Source organism: Pelobates fuscus, chromosome 7 (assembly GCF_036172605.1).
Source record: "Pelobates fuscus isolate aPelFus1 chromosome 7, aPelFus1.pri, whole genome shotgun sequence".
Lineage (NCBI taxonomy): Eukaryota > Metazoa > Chordata > Amphibia > Anura > Pelobatidae > Pelobates > Pelobates fuscus.
Window position 1 is genome coordinate 206,558,673 of NC_086323.1, and position 19,232 is coordinate 206,577,904.

Consider the following 19,232-nt stretch of genomic DNA (forward strand, 5'->3'; position numbering starts at 1 on the left):
CAGTTTAAAAGGGGGGTATGATTAATAAAATGTTCAGAAAGATCTTGATATAAAGGAAATTTAAAGATTAAACATCACATGGCATAAATGTAATAACCACAAGATGGTAGATCTCATGAGAAGAAATGAGAATGCTGTGTAGTCAATATAATTCAATGTTAAACTGTATAATAATAATGAGATATAAACATTGTAAGCCATTGTATTGATGCTGCACATGTTTTTTGTTTTAATGTAGGTAAAGCGTGACAGATCCTTGTGGCAATAAATCAGGAAAGCATTCCTTCAGACAACTGGACATCGACTGTTGGAAAGAGACTTTTTATCTGATCTGCAAACTGTGATGGAAGATTCTACAGAGTTAATTTGATACAGAAGATTAACAGACTTACAAAGAAATACAAGATTGACACTAACATACATATATATTCCTAAATATTAACGGAAAAGAAAACAGACAATGAAAAGTTATATAACAGTTATGAATATTAATACCAAAAGAGAGTACTTATAAATGTATATGAAAGGATAGTATTATGAAGAGAACTATTACATTATTACCTATACATAGGATGAGAAGTATATGAGTCTTATAAGTAGTGTTGGTATATTTTAGTTAGTGAGAGCCTACTGAATATACAAATTAAATACTATGATTGTAAAGTACTGATACAATTATCACTACTGGTATTAATGGTATAAGAATGTAATTTATGAATAGAAATGACCTAAAGATTTTAAGGTTGCTAGAAACCATATGATTCATGGAAATATAACTGGACGGGATATACAAGCAATACATGTTTTAGTACATAAGTAATATCAGGTATTGAGAATGAAAATACTATGCTATATGTGTCTGTAGGAATATGATAGTGATACACAGTTATAATTTAGAAAGTTATCTTGATTTTGTTGTCTACAAAAACATGACTGTAGCTGAGCGGGTTGATCTTTCTCATTGCTTTACATTGTTTATTGGATCAACATGTGTAAATATTTTATTCTATTCATTTATTATTGTTATATATATGTATATATTATGTTCAAGTAGTTATGATGTAACATGGATATGGATATCAATACATAGCTAAAACAGAGGAAGTTTGAAGTAAAGTAAGCAGTATAAGGGATAGAAACTCGACCTTCTAAGAACTCTCATAATAGAAAGTTGTGACTACATCTTGTTCTATGCTCAATGACTGTGATACGAGTGATGTATGAATGGACAGGTTAGTGACATTGTGTTATGGTTTTAAGACAAACCATAAACAGAGGGAATGTAGAATATTGCATATTCTATGTTTCTATTGATTATATATATGGATGTGTGGATTGACATAAGTAACAGATGGTATCAATAAGTCACAAGGGTTTCTTTGTCTGTGAGCTCTGGAATGTGGATTAGGGGGTCTTGTCCTTATATGGCAAGAGTATGCTCTGACGTCAGTATGGGCACTTCTATATAGTAACAGAGGGACACGAGGTCTCGCTCTCTTGGCTCTGGTCTCTCTCTGGCTCTTCGCTCTCTCTCTCTCTGGCTCTCTCTCGATGTAAAGATGTAAGGGTGTAAAGAAGTCCAGCAATTACCATCTGCTGTTGAACATCCATTATCCTGTAACATCCTTTGTTGTTTTATTATGTATCCGTAACTAAGAATAAACCTGAAGAAACCGTAAGTCAGATTGCGTATTATTACTTTTCAATAATATAGACATATATTATTGTGGCGAGCATTTGGCCCAAGACTATATATATACAAAAGACGTATATATATATATCAATCAACTGAAGACAAGAAGTAATTAAGAAGATTTAACTGTGACGATTCCAAACCAGTTTTTACACAGGGTCAAATATAGTGCTTGGAGTTAATAAAAAGAGATTTGCAAAAAAATAAAAATATGTTCAGTTAATAGTAGATATGTGTAGAAACAGTTTGTTTTTCAAAACGGTAAATGTACAGAATATCGGTAAGTTATCGGCTATCGGCCTGAAAGTTCATAGATATTTGGTATCAGCTCAAAAAAAAAAACAAAAAAAAATATCGGTCGATCCCTACAAAGGTCATGAAAGGAAGCAATTATCATTGTTTTCACTCGCACAGACCAGGTAGATGCTGCCATTGCTCATCCCGCTTTATGATCGCCATGAACGAAGGAAGATACAAAGTGTTAAAGGGTTTGAGAACATTGTCTTTGTAATAATATCTACACCCTGTCCCAAATTATTATGCAAATTATATTTTCTCATTTACCTGATAAATAATTGATGTAAATAACAGTCAGCATAATTCTCATGTTATCAACTATTAAGAGTACAAATCAAATTTTATTGAACAAACCCCCTAATGATAACAGTGTTTTTTTTGTTTTGTTTGTTTTTTAAACTAAAAAACGTACAATGCACTGTTCCAAATTATTACACACAGTAAGTATCAAAACACTTTATAGGTTGTAAAGAACTGAAAATTGTCATTTCTGGGGTTTGCAGCATATTTACTGAAATCAAAAGCTATTTCAATCAAACTTTTAACATTTTAACTTTTTAAACATTTTAACAGGTCACGTTACATTTTAACATAGGACCCCTTATTTGATAGCAGCTTCACAAGTCTTGCATCCATTGAATTTGTGAGTTTTTGGACAGTTTCTGCTTGAATTTGTTTGCAAGATGTCAGAATAGCCTCCCAGAGCTGCTGTTTGGATGTAAACTGCCTCCCACCCTCATAGATCTTTTGCTTGAGGATGCTCCAAAGGTTCTCAAAAGGATTGAGGTCAGGGGAGGATGCAGGCCACAGCATGACTTTCTCTTCTTTTATCCCCATAGCAGCCATTCATGCAGAGGTATTCTTTGCAGCCTGAAATTGTGCATTGTCATGTATGAAGATGATTTTATTACGGAAAGCATAGTTCTTCCTTCTGTACCAGGGTAGAAAGTGATCAGATACTCCACATACTTTGCAGAGCTCATCTTCGGGGACCCTAAAGGGACCGACCAGCTCTCTTCCCATGATTCCGGCCCAAAACATGACTCCACCACCGCCTTGCTGACGTCGCAGCCTTGTTGGAACAGGGTGGCCGTCCACCAACCATCCACTACTCCATCCATCTGGACCATCCATGGTTGCACGGCACTCATCAGTAAACAGGACTGTTTGAAAATTAGTCTTCATGTATTTTTCTGCCCAATGCAGCCGTTTCTGCTTGTGAGCATTGGTTAGTGGTGGCCAAATAGAAGGTTTATGCACAGTTGCAAGACTCTGAAGGACTCTACACATTGATGTCCATGGGACTCCAGAGGCACCAGCAGCTTCACATATCTGTTTGCTGCTATGTATTGGTATTTTAGCAGCTGCTCTCTTGATCCGATGCATGGATCTGACAGAAATCTTCCTCAATGTGCCTTTATCTGCACAAACCCGTCTGTGCTCTGAATCAGCCACAAATCTCTTAATAGTGAGATGATCACGCTTAGGTTTTCGTAAAATATCAAATGTTTTCATACCTCGTCCAAAGCATTAACCCCTTAAGGACACATGACATGTCTGACACGTCATAATTCCATTTTATTCCAGAAGTTTGGTCCTTAAGGGGTTAAACTATATTACTCTTTTCGGCAGCAAAGAGTTCCTTTTTCTTCCCCATATTGCATGAAAATGGTGCTCTGCTTAATAATGTGGAACACCCTCCTTTAGTAGTTTTTCCTTAAATTGGACTCACCTGGCAATCTAATTATCACAGGTGTACGAGATTGAGTTTTCAGTGATCAAAAGAGCCCTGCGGCACAATGCCATCCATGAGTTAAACTGAAAAACAAAATATTTAATCTTTGTGACACTTAAAGAGAATTTGCATTATAATTTGGAACAGGGTGTAATATTCTCTTCCTTCAAATTCTGCATTATTTCCCTATTCCCCTATTCTCTGGGTATACCTATTGTTCTGGTCCATAAAAGATCAATATAGTATTAAAAAAAACACAATATGTGCTGGCACTCAATTATGTAAGGTGCAGGTATTCAAGGTTTAACCCCACAACAACCTCCTAATCTCAATCATAAACAAATATGAATACCGCACTCAAAAAGTTGCAATTAAACTTATTGCTAGTCTTGCATTCAATTTCATAATATTTATTATAATGATTTTAGATAAATTCATAAAGATAGTGGTATTTCATCATGGTAACACTCATTTCATCCTATGTATATAAGCTATTTACATATATATATATATATACATATACGCGAGACAGTGTAAGTCTCGCGAGAGCCGCGGGGTCACAGTGCGCGGAGAAGGTAGCTGACAGGAGCTGCAAGAGAGGTAAGTGCTCTCTGACAGCGCCCCCCTCCCCCCCCCACTGAACTACCAATGCCACTGGACCACCAGGGAAGGAGAGCCCCCTCCCTGCCATGTATCAAGCAGGGAGGGGGGGACGAAATTTTTTTTATAATAAAATAAATAAGAAAAATAATAAAATAAAATAAAAATTAATTAAATATAATAAGAAATAATAATAAAAAAAATATTAAAATAATTAAAAAAATAATAATAATAAAATTGCCCACCCCCCACCAAGGCTCTGCAACACACACACACTGCACACATACACACACACACACACTCGCTGCACTCACACACACACGCGCTGCACTCATACACACACACGCGCTGCACTCGTACACACACGCGCTGGACTCGTACACACACGCGCTGGACTCGTACACACACGCGCTGGACTCGTACACACACGCGCTGGACTCGTACACACACGCGCTGGACTCGTACACACACGCGCTGGACTCGTACACACACGCGCTGGACTCGTACACACACGCGCTGGACTCGTACACACACGCGCTGGACTCGTACACACACGCGCTGGACTCGTACACACACGCGCTGGACTCGTACACACACGCGCTGGACTCGTACACACACGCGCTGGACTCGTACACACACGCGCTGGACTCGTACACACACGCGCTGGACTCGTACACACACGCGCTGGACTCGTACACACACGCGCTGGACTCGTACACACACGCGCTGGACTCGTACACACACGCGCTGGACTCGTACACACACGCGCTGGACTCGTACACACACGCGCTGGACTCGTACACACACGCGCTGGACTCGTACACACACGCGCTGGACTCGTACACACACGCGCTGGACTCGTACACACACGCGCTGGACTCGTACACACACGCGCTGGACTCGTACACACACGCGCTGGACTCGTACACACACGCGCTGGACTCGTACACACACGCGCTGGACTCGTACACACACGCGCTGGACTCGTACACACACGCGCTGGACTCGTACACACACGCGCTGGACTCGTACACACACGCGCTGGACTCGTACACACACGCGCTGGACTCGTACACACACGCGCTGGACTCGTACACACACGCGCTGGACTCGTACACACACGCGCTGGACTCGTACACACACGCGCTGGACTCGTACACACACGCGCTGGACTCGTACACACACGCGCTGGACTCGTACACACACGCGCTGGACTCGTACACACACGCGCTGGACTCGTACACACACGCGCTGGACTCGTACACACACGCGCTGGACTCGTACACACACGCGCTGGACTCGTACACACACGCGCTGGACTCGTACACACACGCGCTGGACTCGTACACACACGCGCTGGACTCGTACACACACGCGCTGGACTCGTACACACACGCGCTGGACTCGTACACACACGCGCTGGACTCGTACACACACGCGCTGGACTCGTACACACACGCGCTGGACTCGTACACACACGCGCTGGACTCGTACACACACGCGCTGCACTCGTACACACACACTGCACTCGTACACACACACTGCACTCGTACACACACACTGCACTCGTACACACACACTGCACTCGTACACACACACTGCACTCGTACACACACACTGCACTCGTACACACACACTGCACTCGTACACACACACTGCACTCGTACACACACACTGCACTCGTACACACACACTGCACTCGTACACACACACTGCACTCGTACACACACACTGCACTCGTACACACACACACTGCACTCGTACACACACACTGCACTCGTACACACACACTGCACTCGTACACACACACTGCACTCGTACACACACACTGCACTCGTACACACACACTGCACTCATTATATACACACACTGTAAATAAATATTCAATTAATATAATTTTTATAGGATTTAATTTTATTTAGAAATTTACCAGTAGCTGCTGCATTTCCCACCCTAGTCTTATACTCGAGTCAATAAGTTTTTCCAGTTTTATGGGGTAAAATTAGGGGCCTCGGCTTAAATTCGGGTCAGCTTATACTCGAGTATATACGGTATCTTAAAGATAATTTACTAGTCTTAAATGGCCAATTGGGAAAACTGTTTGGGAAAATTTTTTCCAGCTCGAGTGCAAAAAAGGTGTTCTCTATCGCGATAGAATTAATAAAACTAAAGGGCAATCCAGATATCCCTAACGCTTTAACTAAATGGGAAAATGATTTGGCAATTTCTATTTCATTTAATATTTGGTGTAAATCTTTTATGATGACCAAAAAAGCTATACACTGTTTGAATATTTTAAAAGACCTTTCCCAAAATTATGTATAGATGGTATCTGGTACCGATTAGACTAGCAAAAATATCCAATTCCAATTCGTCAATTTGTTGGCGGTGTTTCCAACAAGATGGCTCTATGCTCCATATCTGGTGGGCTTGTCCCAGAATTAAGCCTTTGTGGATTATTTCTTTCAACTTAATATATAGGATCGGTGATCCTAGATTGGAGCATAAAGCAGAAATTGCCCTTCTCCATATTATGGGGTGAAGAAATAAAGGATACCTCTTTCGGTGTTGTATTGTATTTTCCTTGTCATCTTTGTCTTTTTTACTATAAAACTTAATAAAAAATAAATTAAATAAAGCCGTTTAGTAGATATTCCACTTCAAGATATACAGGCAGCAAACAAAGACACCAATACGCCGAACAGGAAACCATATAAATGCCGTAAACAGCCGAATAGGAAAAACCATACGAATAGGTTTACACCGTAGCAGTCAAACTGGAACAGCATACAATAAATCCCCCCAAGAACGAGACAAGAGTCCGTTTTCAGGGTCAAGCAGACAGAGCTGTATTTTTATTGTTCTTATATACACATTCTTACACATTAGTACCACCCACAGGGTTTTGTGGAACATCCAATCAAACACGTAATATACGTTTTAATATACAATGAACACTCACATTCATTCCAGCAAAATCCTCCCTCTGCCTGGGATATAATTACTGAACACAATGGGCTAACTTAAAGGGAAACTCCAGTGCCAGAAAAACAATCCGTTTTTCTGGCACTGGAGGGTCCCTCTCCCTCCCACCCACCAATCCCCGGTTACTGAAGGGGTGAAAACCCCTTCAGTCACTTACCTGGGACAGCGGCGATGTCCCTCGCCGCTGTCTCCGCGCCGCTCCTCCTAGTGATTACGTCGGCCGGTGGGCGAGACTAATCTCGCTCACCGGCCGAGGAGACCTAATGCGCATGCGCGGAAATGCCGCGCATGCGCATTACGTCTCCCCATAGGAAAGCATTGAAAAATAATTTCAATGCTTTCCTATGGGGTTTTGAGCGACGCTGGAGGTCCTCACACAGCGTGAGGACGTCCAGCGACGCTCTAGCACAGGAAACCTGTGCTAGAACCCAGGAAGTGACCTCTAGTGGCTGTCTAATAGACAGCCACTAGAGGTGGAGTTAACCCTGCAATGTAAATATTGCAGTTTATGAAAAACTGCAATAATTACACTTGCAGGGTTAAGGGTAGTGGGAGTTGGCACCCAGACCACTCCAATGAGCAGAAGTGGTCTGGGTGCCTGGAGTGTCCCTTTAATTATCACAGGCAGGAAAATACACAGTTTTACACAATATTCATAACTTTAAAAGTATACATCACATAAAACTTACATTTTCACTATCAGCATACTCCAAATACTCAAAAATCAGACAATTCCCTCCAGTGGTTTAAAAGATAGGTCGAAAGTCCTTTGTGACCACTGAAGCATGGATTTTCCAGCCCAAACCAGTTCCACAGAGTCCTCTATTCTGGAGATAATTGGCTTAACTGTGTGTGGTAAGCCAACTTTCTCCAGGTACAGAAAATATCTCTATTCCCAACAGCAAAAATACACAAAATGACATAATTCCTATCATACTGAACAGAACCCCCACATTCAACCTATCCTGTGGGGATATTTATGGGATGATAATAGTAAACAGTTGAGAATTGCCCACTATTTCAATTCTCAGATCCCAAAGATCGTTATCATATAAGTGAAATGTATTCCATATAAATAAAACCACAATTTGTTATAAAAATAGATACAATTTATTGTGACAAATTAAATAATAATAATAATAATAAGTAACATGCGTGATGATAATAATCAATGAATATTTAGTATAACATCAGTATGCATTCAATGGCAATGTACATTCCAATGGTTAACACAGTAAGAATCTATCTACAGCATCAGCTGTCAAGACAAGATTTATGATGGTACTTCACATACAAAGAAAGTGAAACTTTCACACAGAGAAAGCTTCCAGCTAACAGCCATAAAACTTTAGCTAACAGTTAGATCATGAAGTAACCCTTCCAATGCTGGTTAGATTGTCCTAGGCATATATTATCCTATTTCATGTAATTTTAATTAACACAACATCTAAACCAGTTCATTAGTCATTTCCTGGAACCATCCAATAAAAATAATCTACCAGATTCTACAAGCTGAAATTTTAACTTGCTTACACTCAGTACAACACAATACCAGGCAGGAGGGGGCTGGGTTACAGATAGTCATCTCCCACTCTGGGAGATACCAACAGCACATACAGGTACACACATGAAACCACATACACAACTCCTTCTGACTCAATACCATATCAAAAGGAGACATTTGCTTAACCCAACTATCCCCCGGGCACAAGAGTTGCAGATCATAAAACATAAACTATTAAATATACATCCCAAACATAAAGGAACCCTAAAAATAAACCAGGGAAATCACACAAAATGGATAAGCATTACATGGGGAAACACAGAATACAAGGGGAAAACACACAATCAACAAGGGAAAATCATGAGAATGCAGATTGGGGACACAACAAACAAAAACAAAACATCTGAATACTCAGTGGGCATGGTACTTAGTAGTGTTTTCCCGATACAAGCGCTTTTTTGACCTGTATTCAGGATAGTGCCAAAAACGTTGTCCATTCCTTTGTACTCCACATAAAAGACTACCCATTAAAAATAAAAACAGTGGGTGTGCCCAGACGTATGTATTTTTTCCATTTGTTAAAAAACAAATATCAAAAAAAAAAAAAATCAGTATGTAGAACAATTACCTTCCTTCTTTAAAAAAATAAATAAAAAATGATTGTACTTAATATAAGGTGCAAGTTGGCGACTGATGGCTTGCATGGGAGTGAGGAGTGTGGGCAGGTTTTCCATGCACTGTTGTCTTACCAAGAAAGCTGAGGGTCTACTAATACTCCATCTCCACTTCTTGATCAAAACAGTTTCACTTCCTCACACTGTTCCTAAAAAAATACATTAGATTGTTACAAATAAATCTACAAACAACACATACAATTGAAATCATTGTCTGATAAACTCTCTCTCTCCATGTTCCCCCCCTCTCTCTCTCCATGTTCCCCCCCTCTCTCTCTCCATGTTCCCCCCCTCTCTCTCTCCATGTTCCCCCCCTCTCTCTCTCCATGTTCCCCCCCTCTCTCTCTCCATGTTCCCCCCCTCTCTCTCTCCATGTCCCCCCCCTCTCTCTCTCCATGTCCCCCCCCTCTCTCTCTCCATGTCCCCCCCCTCTCTCTCTCCATGTCCCCCCCCTCTCTCTCTCCATGTCCCCCCCTCTCTCTCTCCATGTCCCCCCTCTCTCTCTCCATGTCCCCCCCTCTCTCTCTCCATGTCCCCCCCTCCTCTCTCTCTCCATGTCCCCCCCTCTCTCTCTCCATGCCCCCCTCTCTCTCTCCATGCCCCCCCTCTCTCTCTCTCCATGCCCCCCCTCTCTCTCTCTCCATGCCCCCCCTCTCTCTCCATGTCCCCCCTCTCTCTCTCTCTCTCTCTCTCCATGTCCCCTCTCTCTCTCTCTCTCTCTCCATGTCCCCCCTCTCTCTCTCTCTCTCCATGTTCCCCCTCTCCCCCCCCCCCATGTCCCCCCTCTCCCCATGTTAGTGTAATTGACTGATTAGTGATATTGTTGCTCTGGATCCAGGAATAACCCAATAAACACAATGAACCCCGGACTCACCCTCCGCTCACTCAGCCAGCTCTGCACGGCGCACACTGAGTGACGTCACGGAGAACGCGCCGAATACAGGTGGGGAAACTCCAACATGGCGACCAGGACTGACGTCACAGAGAGCGATCATCCCGGCGCCATGATGGATTAGGGCAAACCTCCCAATACCTCACAGCCTGTCCCTCACCCCCCAATACCTCACAGTCTGTCCCTCACCCCCCAATACCTCACAGCCTGTCCCTCACCCCCCAATACCTCACAGTCTGTCCCTCACCCCCCAATACCTCACAGCCTGTCCCTCACCCCCCAATACCTCACAGCCTGTCCCTCACCCCCCATACCTCACAGTCTGTCCCTCACCCCCCAATACCTCACAGCCTGTCCCTCACCCCCCAATACCTCACAGCCTGTCCCTCACCCCCCAATACCTCACAGCCTGTCCCTCACCCCCCCAATACCTCACAGCCTGTCCCTCACCCCCCAATACCTCACAGCCTGTCCCTCACCCCCCCAATACCTCACAGCCTGTCCCTCACCCCCCCAATACCTCACAGTCTGTCCCTCACCCACCAATACCTCACAGTCTGTCCCTCACCCCCCAATATCTCACAGCCTGTCCCTCACCCCCCAATACCTCACAGCCTGTCCCTCACCCCCCAATACCTCACAGCCTGTCCCTCACCCCCCCAATACCTCACAGCCTGTCCCTCACCCCCCAATACCTCACAGTCTGTCCCTCACCCCCCCAATACCTCACAGTCTGTCCCTCACCCCCCAATACCTCACAGTCTGTCCCTCACCCCCCAATACCTCACAGCCTGTCCCTCACCCCCCCCAATACCTCACAGCCTGTCCCTCACCCCCCAATACCTCACAGTCTGTCCCTCACCCCCCCAATACCTCACAGTCTGTCCCTCACCCCCCAATACCTCACAGTCTGTCCCTCACCCCCCAATACCTCACAGTCTGTCCCTCACCTCCCCAATACCTCACAGTCTGTCCCTCACCCCCCAATACCTCACAGTCTGTCCCTCACCCCCAATACCTCACAGCCTGTCCCTCACCCCCCAATACCTCACAGTCTGTCCCTCACCCCCCAATACCTCAGTCTGTCCCTCACCCCCCAATACCTCACAGTCTGTCCGTCACCCCACCAACACCTTACAGTCTGTCCCTCACCCCCCATACCTCACAGCCTGTCCCTCACCCCCCATACCTCACAGCCTGTCCCTCACCCCCCAATACCTCACAGCCTGTCCCTCACCCCCCCAATACCTCACAGCCTGTCCCTCACCCCCCAATACCTCACAGCCTGTCCCTCACCCCCCCAATACCTCACAGCCTGTCCCTCACTCCCCCAATACCTCACAGTCTGTCCCTCACCCCCCCAATACCACACATTCTGTCCCTCACCCCCCCAATACCTCACAGTCTGTCCCTCACCCCCCAATACCTCACAGTCTGTCCCTCACCCCCAATACCTCACAATCTGTCCCTCACCCCCAATACCTCACAATCTGTCCCTCACCCCCCAATACCTCACAGCCTGTCCCTCACCCCCCCCAATACCTCACAGCCTGTCCCTCACCCCCCCAATACCTCACAGCCTGTCCCTCACCCCCAATACCTCACAGCCTGTCCCTCACCCCCCCAATACCTCACAGTCTGCCCCTCACCCCCCAACACCTTACAGTCTGTCCCACCCCCCACCCCCATACCTCACAATCTGTCCCTCACCCCCCCCCAATACCTCACAGTCTGTCCCTCACCCCCCAATACCTCACAGCCTGTCCCTCACCCCCCAATACCTCACAGCCTGTCCCTCACCCCCCAATACCTCACAGCCTGTCCCTCACCCCCAATACCTCACAGCCTGTCCCTCACCCCCAATACCTCACAGTCTGTCCCTCACCCCCCCCCAATACCTCACAATCTGTCCCTCACCCCCCCCCCATACCTCACAGTCTGTCCCTCACCCCCCCCCCCCCCCCCAATACCTCACAGTATGTCCCTCACCCCCCCTCCCAATATCTCAGCCTGGGTGTACAAACCAAAAGCCCAGAGACAAAAATATATAAACCTATATACATATACTAACTTTATTATTATATCTAATTATATGCAGTTAGTATCTATGTTAATGATTGTGGCAGAACAGACCTCGCCACGTGTTCTTGGAGGGGGCTGCTTGCCCGCCTCCTACCTTCTGACTATGGCCCTGGGATATATGCCATTTGAAAACACTATTTGTGTCCTGTGACAAAACAAGAGATTGTGCACAAATATGACCAGGGGCATATTAGCCGCGAGGCAAACAAGGCATTTGCCTTGGGCGCCATTTTCCAGGGGGCGGCAAAAAACGCCGCCCCCAAATGCCCAAGGCAAATGTCTTGTTAGCCTTGCAGCTAACAGACATGCTGGGTTGCTGGGCGGTCGGGCGGCGCTGCTGGGCGGCTGGCGAGGGAGCACTTCCTCTGAGCTGTCTGCTCAGCTACCTCGCGCGCCGCAGAGTGAGGCTGGGAGCCGGAATATGACGTCATATTCCGGCTCCGCCTTCCAGCCTCACTGTGCGGCGCGCGAGGGAGCTGAGCAGACAGCTCAGAGGAAGTGCTCCCTCGCCAGCCGCTCAGCAGCGCCGCCCGGCAGCCACTGGACCACCAGGGAGAAAGATGGACTCCCCCCCCCCCCCAGCATTCCCAAAGGTAAGGAGGCTGGGGGGGTTAAAGTAAAAAAAAAAAAAAAGTGTTAATGTGTGTGTGTGTGTGTGGTAGTGTGTGTGTCTGTTAGTGTGAGTGTCTGTGAGTGTGTGTGTGTCTGTTAGTGAGTGTGTGTGTCTGTTAGTGTGTGTGTCTGTGTCTGTTAGTGTGTTTCTGTTAGTGTGTGTCTGTTAGTGAGTGTGTTTGTCTATTACTGAGTGTGAGTGTTTCTGTTAGAGTGTGTGTGTTTGTTAGCGAGTGTGTGTTTCTGTTAGCTAGTGTATGCGTATCTGTCAGTGAATGTGTGTGTGTGTATTTAGAATGCGGGGCGGGGTAAAGGTTGGGTGGGGGTGGCGCGCATGGGGGGGGGGGTGCCTGAGTTTTGTCCTGCCTAGGGCAGCACAAAACCAGGATACACCACTGAATATGACTATTGTCGATATTTTTTATGATCCCCTTCGTTTGTTGCACTGTTCCCCATGTGTTTCATCTGTTGGTTCGGCTGGATAGACTACCAGACAAACTGTGGAGTTACTGGGTGGCCACCATTTCATGTATCAGAGGGAGTCCCTTGAAGAGCCGTTAGTCGGCGAAACGCGCGTCGGGACTAAGTAAAAGGAGGGTGGAAGTTCGAGATAGGGAGGACGCTCCTGTGTTATTAATTATATTATACCTACTCACCCCCCTCGAGACCTACCTTATCGATTTGATTTTAGTTTAGGACAGTAACTCTTTGAACAGGCAGCAATTTTCACTGCAAGGCTGACGTTTGCAGCTTACTGGAAAATAGTTATTCTGACTGTGTGGGGATCTAGTTATCTTGGGAAAGTGAGGGAACGCTGGGGATTTTGAGGTTCAGAATTTTTTTCTCTATTTACCCTCTCCCTCCTGTACTTTACTATTTTGCCACCTGCTAATGTGTGGCATTTTTCCCTCTACGATTTAGTAACTTGATCTCCTCTCCTCTCACTCGTTGTGAGTTCTGTCCTTATTTATTTTCATTTTTTCTTCTTCTTTGTTGATACATTTACTTTTAAAATGACTATTATAAGCTATATTTTAACCCCGAGACTGCTGACCTTTATACTAAGTACCCTGCAGTTGTATGATTACATGTGTGTATGCATCCTCCAGGGTTACTAGTATTCTTCTTGTTTTTTGTACTAATTCCCAACAATAACTATTGTAAGAGTGAGGGTGAAACGGAATATCAAAGGTGTCTAAACAAAAAGTTACGATCTAAAATTTGATGAGCTGGCTGGAGATATTCTTTCATGTTTGACAGGAAAAAGATTGATAGGCTATAAAAAGAATGAAGACAAGAGGGAGAAAGGAGTGGCTTCTTGACCATCACGAGACAGACCTGACTAAGTGACTTGGTAATAAGCTAAACTCTGTCTTTCCAACTAAACACTGATACTCTGTCAAGTGTTCTATCTAACACTTTTCTTGACTTTAAGGACCACTATAGGCACCCAGACCACTTCAGCTTAATTAAGTGGTCTAGGTGCCTGGTCCCTCTAGGATTAACCCTTTTTCTATAAACATAGCAGTTTCAGAGAAACTGCTATGTTTATATTAGGGTTAATTCAGCCTCTAGTGGGTGTCTCATTGACAGCCGCTAGAGGCGCTTCCGCGCTTCTCACTGTGAAAATCACAGTGAGAAGTCGCCAGCGTCCATAGGAAAGCATTGTAAATGCTTTCCTATGAGACTGGCTGAATGCACACGCGGCTCTTGCCGCGCATGCAAATTCAGCCGAAGAGGAGGAGAGGAGGCAGAGAGCAGAAGGAGAGCTCCCCGCCCGGCGCTGGAAAAAGAGGTAAGTTTAACCCCTTCCTCTCCATCCAGCCCGGTGGGAGGGGGCAGGGCCGCAATCAGAAATTTTGGGGCCACTGACAAAGCACAAGGTCTGGGCCCTCCCTCCCAGGCCCGCCCACGCCCTACCTAGTCTGCTGACAATGATGCAGGACTGAATATGGTGTGTATGGTGGAAGTGAATTAGAATGTGTGTAATGGATGTAGTGTTTGTGTGTATTAGATACTGTTTGTGCAGTGAATGCAGAGTGTGTGTTTGTGTAGCGGATGCAGTGTGTATAGTGAACGCAGAGTGTGTTTGAGTAGTGGATGTAGTGTGTGTACAGTGATGTAGTGTGTTTGTGTAGTGGATGTAGTGTTTGTATGTACTAGATAAAATGTGTTTAGTGGATGCAGTGTCTGTAGTGGATGTAGTGTGTGAATTAGACGCAGTGTCTGTGTACAGTGAATGCAGAGTGTTTCAATTTGTGGTGGATGTAGTGTGTGTACTGTGAATACAGGATGTTTGTGTAGTGGATGCTGTGTGTACAGTTAATGCAGAGTGTGTGTCAGTATAGTGAATCCAGAGTGTGTGCATAGTTTAGTGAATGCAAAGTGTGTGTTAGTGTGTAGTGAATGCAGAGTGTCAGTGTAATGAATGTAGTGTGTGTGTTAGTGCAGTGAATGCAGTGTGTGTAAATTTGTAGTGAATGCAGAGTGTGTTAATGTGTAGCGAATGCAGAGTGTGTGTCCGTATAGTGGATGCAGTGAGTGTGTTAGTGTGTAGTGTATGCAGAGTGTATGTTGTATTAGTGTATGCAGTGTGTGTTGGTGTATGCAGTGTGTGTTGTGTTAGTGTATGCAGTGTGTGTTGTGTTAGTGTATGTGTTGTGTTAGTGTATGCAGTGTGTGTGTTGTGTTAGTGTATGCAGTGTGTTTGTGTTGTGTTAGTGTATGCAGTGTGTGTGTGTTGTGTTAGTGTATGCAGTGTGTGTGTTAGTGTATGCAGAGTGTGTGTTGTGTTAGTGTATGCAGAGTGTGTGTTGTGTTAGTGTATGCAGTGTGTGTTGTGTTTGTGAAGGATTGTATTGTACTTACCTGTGCTCCTTCAGTTATATCTTCTCCCTGCTGTTTCTGGCCCTTTAAATCCTGTGGGGAAGGATTGGTACGTTTTATGTGGCACTTCGGACACAGTCGAAGTTGCCGAAGTCGTCGAAGTGGCCGCCATTCGACAAAGGAACACGTGACGGCGGCCATTTTAAACGCGGTCAGCGGTGTGTGTAGCCAAATTCATGGAACTAAAATTGGCTACACATTTCTGCGAACACTGCTGACCCATACCTTCTCCCACACTGAACTTTCAGCTTCCGAGACTAAGTCCCGTTCGAAGATTCGAACGCATGTTCGAATGGGACTTAGTCATTTTTCTGCATGAAGTTGACCGACTGCACAGCCCAAATCAATGGAACTGTTTTGGGCAGGAAAATGTGCTTGCGGTCGGTCATAAAGGACTTCCGTGTAACTTTTGATCCACTGGATGGATTTGTGTGATTTTTGGTTATGTGTATATTCAAAGGTTGCTGATTCTAAATATTTTATTTATGGAGATTGAATGTATGGTTTTAAAGTTACAGTGTATGAGTAAAAACGGTATTTTTACTGTGTGTATTAATTATGTTAACTGTTTATCTGAGGGGAGGGAATGTGTGGGTTGTGCCATGTTTGTTATTGGTTATTGTACTAATTATGTAGGTGTCTCCCTTGCATGGGCAGAATCTCATGAAAGGAAAGTTCTTGTCAGTAAAACTCAGTTCTGTTCCAGCATTAAGCTTTGGCTCATGTGTGAATTATTTGGCGATACCAGCGATTCCTGTGGACTATTGGGGATATCATTTTATGGGAAGAAGGGAATGCTTGACGGAGTAACAGATGGTACCGTCACAGTGTTAGTGTATGCAGTGTGTTGTGTTAGTGTATGCAGTGTGTGTGTTGTGTTAGTGTATGCAGTGTGTGTGTTGTGTAAATGTATGCAGTGTGTGTTTTGTGTAAATGTATGCAGTGTGTGTGTTGTGTAAATGTATGCAGTGTGTGTGTTGTGTAAATGTATGCAGTGTGTGTGTTGTGCTAGTGTATGCAGTGTGTGTGTTGTGCTAGTGTATGCAGTGTGTGTGTTGTGCTAGTGTATGCAGTGTGTGTGTTGTGCTAGTGTATGCAGTGTGTGTGTTAGTGTATGCAGTGTGTGTGTTGTGTTAGTGTATGCAGTGTGTGCGTTAGTGTATGCAGTGTGTGTGTTGTGTAAATGTGCAATCTGGGGGGGTGGGCATTTTACCATTAACTTTTTAAATTTTATATTAAATAAAATTTAATTAAATGTTTCTCCCCCCTCCCTGCTTCTTACCTGTGTCCAAATCGCCCTCCTTCTTAGCCACAAAAAAGAAAACAGCACCAGCAGGAGAGGAGGACCTTCTAATAAAACCTTTACTTAAGGATTCCTGTATGTACTCCATGACCTGGTTTTCTTTCTCAGAAAGAGGGTAGACCTTACCCCTAGGAGGCATAGTACCTGGTAACAGGTTTATGGCACAGTCAGTCACGGTGTGGGGGCAGTTTTTTACACAGAAGGGACAGAAACAGAAAGTGGTTTAGCCGTGGGCACGTTGAGTAAACAAACAGGATGTACATGAGCCATACAGTCTCGCTGACAAGATTCCCCCCAGGAGAGTATATCGAAACAACCCCAATCAAGTACCGGGTTGTGTTTAACTAACCAGGGAAAACCCAGAACGATGGAAGCAGTAGGGGAGTCAATTATTTGGAAGGTTAACCTTTCCTTGTGCAAAGCACCCACAGACATAACTATTTCTTGGGTTTCAGTGGTCACCAGAGGTTTCTCAAGTGGTCTACCATCTATGGCCTCAACGGTCAAGGGTGTGTGTGGCCTTTTGGATCAAAGTCAAGGATGCGGTTTTAGCAAAGTTCTCATCCATAAGGTTGTCTGCCGCACCTGAATCGATCAAGGCTTTGGTTGTTATAGTGGTTTTATTGACCAAAAGAGAAACCGTAATAAACGGACTGGAGATGGACACGAGGGGACAAAGTCATAACACCCGAGGCCGACCCCTCTCTAGGCCTTAGCTGCTGAAGTTTCCCTGTAATTTAGGGCAGGTACAGTGGTGCCCCCTCTTTCCACAATAAAGGCATAACCCCTCCCTTCTACGATATGCTCTTTCAGCCTCAGTTAACCCCGTAGCACCCAATTGCATGAGTTTGGGGGATGGTTGACTAGGAGCGGGTAATGCTAGTAATGCAGTACTGGGGTAGAGCAGGCAACACCTGTGTATTCATCCGTCTTTGACTACGCCTCTCTCTAATATGGTTGTCAATAAGAATCATATAGTCTATAACATCATCCAGAAGAACAAGCAATTCCCTGGATGCTATTTCATCCAGTATGTAAGCAGCCAAACCCTCCTGAAAGGCTGTTACGAGGGCGTCCTTATTCCAAACCACTTCAGCTGCTAGAGTGCGGAATTCGATAGTATAATCCTCTACAGATCTGTTACCCTGTCGGACCCTAAGCAGAGCTTTGCCAGCAGAGGCAACACTACCGGGCTGATCAAACGTGCGTTTGAAAGCTGTCAAAAAATCTGCAAAGGACATAGGAGACGTATTCTCCCACATGGGGTTGGCCCATGCTAAAGCTTTCGCGGACAAGTGGTTTCTCAAAAAAGCAATTTTGGTTCTGTCAGTGGGATAGGAACGTGGATTCATCACCAAATGGATATCGATTTGGTTGAGGAAACCACGACACAATGCTGGATCACCGCTATAGCGCTGTGGCGGCGTCATATGAACTACGTGAGCAGGAACGGGTACCGGAGTGGGAATGGGTTCGGGCACAGCAGCAGCAGCCTCCTGAACGGCAGGTTGCATGTGTGCAGTACAAGCCAGTATGGTTTGTAAAGCTTGAGCAAACTGATCCATACGGTGGTCTAAACCATCCATTCTAGCCTCAACTAATAGCTGTGGAATGTCAGCAGGTTCCATTATGGCCCTGTTGTAATGTCACGATTCCGGGAACCAAACACACTAACACCCACACAGAGAAAAGGTGCAGTACTGGACCTTAGAGTGGCCGGGCTAAGCACACAAAGAATAGTCAGGAGACAAGCCGAGTAAGGGGAACCAGAAGACAGGATAACGAGAGACAAGCCGAGGTCAAAGGGTAGGAGAAAGTCACAAAGTCAGATAAACAAGCCAGAGTACGTAACCAGAGAGTAACACAAGTTCAGTAGCAATACTAGCAAGCAAAGACCACAACAGGGCACTGAGAGACAGGAAAGGTAAGTATTTAAATCCTGTGCTTAATTCTGATTGGATAACTTCCA

At 44.9% G+C, this 19,232-nt stretch overlaps 1 protein-coding gene across 2 annotated transcripts in view; it reads right to left on the bottom strand.

The window, feature by feature from the left end:
* The window catches only part of LOC134568479 (gastrula zinc finger protein XlCGF17.1-like), a 51,668-nt gene extending 41,280 nt beyond the window's left edge, over window positions 1-10,388 (bottom strand). The window contains exons 1-2 of one of the 2 annotated variants that reach the window (XM_063427095.1): window positions 10,363-10,388; window positions 9,564-9,637 (exon numbers count right to left, since the gene is read on the bottom strand). The gene's annotated coding sequence lies outside the window, so the exon portion shown is untranslated. The remainder of the gene's footprint in view (window positions 1-9,563; window positions 9,638-10,362) is intronic. The other variant, XM_063427096.1, reaches the window with a different exon arrangement.
* Window positions 10,389-19,232: the final 8,844 nt, after the last annotated feature.